Below are 4580 nucleotides of genomic sequence, written 5' to 3' on the forward strand. Positions count from 1 at the left end.
TTTACGGAGTTGCAAATCTTTTCTTGCCACTCAAATTACATAACATAAAATTGAAAATTAAAATAAAATCATCCCTTTAAAATGATTTATTTTAAAAAATGATCCGCGAGTTTGGAAAAAATTTGCAACTCCGTAAATTCATTTACTTTGCAAAATTTTCAATGTTTAAATCCTCTTTTTTTTCCATACCTCGTTTCTTGTTAAGATTATTCTGATCATTATATGGACATCAATATCTCGAGCTATTCTCATCCAATCTTAGCAATGACTTTCCAATAATGTCACATTGAAAAGAGGAAAAATTATAATTTTTTATGTTAAATATATTAAGAGACACAGAAGTGTCTCACATCAAGTATGCGCGATATTGCAACATTTTTTTCAAAAAAAAAAAGGAAAGAAGACGTTAAATACTGCGCTACTCGAACAAGAAACCATTACACTAAATTTTAAAAAATTTAAGTATTTTATTAAGTAGTTATATGTAGAGTCATTTGGAGTAAACGCACGCACTTTTTAGTTAACCTTTAATTAATTAAAAATGTGCAAATTTGAATAAAAAAAATATGATTCTTTGTGTAACCAATTTATTATACTTTTTTAAAGAAATAGCAATTTATATTCAACTTCTCTCATATTTTTACAAAATTAAACATTATCTCGAAGAGGTGGATGCGCTTACTTGACCTGTGTTGCGGATAATGCGCAGTACATAATAAACACTTGAAGTAATTGTACAATCAACATTTTGTTACGTCCTGGAGTCCACGATTTTTACGGGAAAAGCTGGAATTGCGTCACCGCTCCGGGAGACATTTGTGAGGGAGAGCCCTCTAAGCTTTCTTAAATAAATTTATCTACATATTTAGAGCATCTAAAGCAATTTTAATCAAGAAAATAATTTTATTAGTGATTTGATGAGATTGCCAAAATATTCGCAAATTTCGCACAACTACTTTTCATCCTCAATCAAATGGATCATTATAAGAAAAATCACATCACGCGCTAGAAGAATATTTAAAGCAATATGCAAACAAAGAAAAACAATGGGATAGATGAATTGGGTTGGCAATGTTTAATTACAACACACATGTTCATGAGGCTACAAAACACTCCATATGAATTAGTGTTCGGCAAGATAGCAAGAGTTCCATCAAATGACCCACTAGGGCTTGAAGATAAATTAACAAATTACGACGACTATCTAATAAATCTTGTTACGCAACTTCACACGATAAACGCTCGTAAAAATGTCATTGAAATTAAAACCAAATCGAAAAAACATTATGATAAGAACATTAATCCACGCACATTTAAAACCTGGAGATCACGTATTTTTATTAAGAGAACTCAAGTCCGGAAAATTCGGAGATCAATGAATCGGTCCCCACACACGAAGTACTAGAAATATTAAACAAAAATAACATTAAAATCAAAATAAAGAAAAATATCTGAATCGTGCGTTCTAATCGATTACGAATATCTCATATAAAACCAGCAAACAAATAGTAACAGGTGAATAAATCAAATTTTCAGATGAATTCCTGGATATTCATGGGATAATCGGCTATGACTGTGGATCACCGTTAGCAAATATAACCACGGTGTCACTGCTAGAAATTGAGGAATGTAATATTCCTTCTCAAAACGTAAATAATAATAAAACATATGTATAGTTAACATAGATAATTAACGAATTCAAGATCATAAAGGTAATACAATGCAAGATCATGATTGATAGAATAGTCAAAAAATGCGAAATGTTCTGTCACACGTCGGACGTGCACAACGGTAAATATACTCGTACATAATGCAAATTTGTGATGCATATAAAGAAATGCATATTTATGGCATCTACAACACCGGAAACGGTATGCCATTTATATACGGATTAAAGTCGAATGAAACGATTTCCCGACCAGGTACCTTATTAGCAAAACACGTGGAAACCGACGGATCTTGTAGCAGAAGCACGTACTCCGATCCTTCCGGAACATGGACGGACGTTATCGTACTAGCCAAGATTTCGTTTACACTACGAGATGGCTACCGTACGAGACATAACTGCGTAGCACTTCGATCGGGAGTAACTTGCGAACCCGGAGCCACCAGGTGCGTAAAAGTAGACGGAGGGGATACTAACTGGAACCCTATGTCCACCGAGAGGTTGGCAGTTGCTCAACCTCTAATTACGGCATGTTGTATGAAGGGAAATACCGCAGAAATATCGACTGATAACTCGGGGCAACCGAGCTCCGTAAACGGGAGCTCATTGATCGCTAATATTTTGACGAAGCATAAATAGAAAAAATTGCTATATCAGCACGGGAAAAATTTTGAACAGGTTTTTGATAATTTAAAAACATTAGCGCCGGTATAATACATGTCGGAATATACATGTCTGTCAGGATCGTAAAACTAATGCTAGATATGCGATTGTGCACGGATATACCTTACACACAGTGGTATATGGATGGTCAATGTAATTCTTACAAAGGAGCCATATGGCACCATGTTAGCCTCTCGCAGCTCCTATTACGTTTAAAGAAGGAGCGACCCAAACCACATATATAGATATAGACAATTCGCACATTTAAATGTATACTCGATGCGCGCGTTTATCCCATATGACTCTGATATCATTTGTAGAAAAGATACATATCATTTGATATCAACAACTAGCATCAACAAATTATAATCCTATAGATATGGTGTTAGATACCTCGTTCAAACCAAGTGATATGTGTATCATTATTTTTATGAATGGTGATGTAGTCCCATAAAAATTGCGTAATTCTATCCATACCAAGTGATATATGTATCATTTGTTTGAAAAGTTTGATATTAAAAACTGGCGCCAAGTTATGATCAAATAAAAATTACATTAACATTATTCAATTCTAGTCAAAGATGTATTACTTATATAAAAGATTTGATATCAAACGCAGGTTACTTGAAATTGCAATATCTTGCTAAATAATTGGTGTAGAAAAATTTTTTTTTCATTTGAAAGGGCAAAGTCTGCACTTTGAGATGATACGAATGATTATTTTCGCCAAATCTTTTGTTAGGCGATGGAAGACCACAAACAAGATTTTATATGTGTCAAATACATCTTCATTCAAAGCTGATCACACCTTTGAGTATTAAATTGAACCTTTGAGTATTAAATTGAGTATTCAATTGAGTAAAAATTGAACAAAGGCATCTTATAATAGTAAAGAGTTTGCTCTGTAAAATTCTGTTTTGATCTATTTTTCATGTCAATTATTCGCTGAGTAACCAAAATTTAAAAATGAGCAAAAATTTACTAAGAATATTTTATAATGTTATAGTAAAATTATTAATTAAAATTTTTTTAACTAAATTTTTTATGATATCATAATGAAAGCTACTTGGGTTAAATCCACATAATTACGTACAGCATAACTTGTATGGAATTATGAATTGGCATCAATTATTGATATACATAATATATTAATACAAGAATTGGCATCAATTATTGATATACATAATATATTAATTACAAGACGGTTGTGCCAAGATGTGCTCGAAAATTGCTTCTCTTATTTAAAAGCAATAGGAGTAGCAAATGACTGTCCGTCACTTGTGGACGTACAGCACAGATTAAAGAGATACAATCTGCGACTCCAAAGATTATCTAATCACAATATTAATTTCATAAAAATTTGTGTAAAATATTGTTGAATAAACGTTAAAATTTCGATTGTGTAACTTAACACTTATGCATTTTATAAAAAATACTTTTCACATCGTATTATTTCTCAATGAATAAATCTAGAAAACATTTAATAAAACCCAGTAAGTCTCAGTGAAGAATTTAAAGGCAAAGACAAATATTATGTCGAATTACGATGAACATTAAAATATAATAATTAAAACAATATTCTACAAATTTTTTTCTCCTTTTTTAAATCGAATACATGGCGAATATTTTATGATGCACTAAATTTATGCAAAATATTTATAATAAATAATTCTTTGCGATAGAAAAACCTCATGATTAATGGACCAGTCTCTACTTGTAATCTATTTTCTCCAATTGCACCAAAGGTCGCAGCTGTTCCGCGAATATCCTTATGTCCTCTGCTATGGCGTCCTGCCCGCTGGGAGCCAGCACACTAACAATTAATAAGCTCCACCAAGTAACTCTGTGATAACAACTCCGCCCTCTGACCCTGGCCCTTATCCTGGTTCAACTTGAAAATCTTTGACACGATATTCATTCGCCTCTTGCGAAACATGTAGCCGCGAGTAACGTACTCAAAGTTCAGCTTTCAGCCCAGCTCGGTGAGAAATTCCATTTTGCTAGTGTGACGATGTCGATGCTGCTGCGAACGATTGTGGGTCGTGATTTATCACTTAATTCAAGCTGGCAAATGTATCGTAACTGCCATGGCATATATTTACTACTTTTTCAAGAATATCATTGTTATCTTCGTGAAATATTAAAATATAGTTTAGATACTCTTCTCCACATAAATGGCATATACTTATCGACTTTTTTATAAAACATATTTATATTATCAAAACAGTTCTTTACATTTGTAGTCATTTTA

The 4580-nt window shown here is 32.6% G+C and overlaps 1 pseudogene; it reads right to left on the reverse strand.

The window, feature by feature from the left end:
• Positions 1 to 4039: 4039 nt before the first annotated feature.
• On the reverse strand, positions 4040 to 4545 carry LOC105461654 (annotated as a pseudogene).
• Between the last annotated feature and the right edge of the window lie 35 nt (positions 4546 to 4580).

The sequence above is a fragment of the Wasmannia auropunctata genome, unplaced genomic scaffold (genome assembly GCF_000956235.1).
Source record: "Wasmannia auropunctata unplaced genomic scaffold, wasmannia.A_1.0 LD336099.1, whole genome shotgun sequence".
NCBI classification, from domain to species: domain Eukaryota; kingdom Metazoa; phylum Arthropoda; class Insecta; order Hymenoptera; family Formicidae; genus Wasmannia; species Wasmannia auropunctata.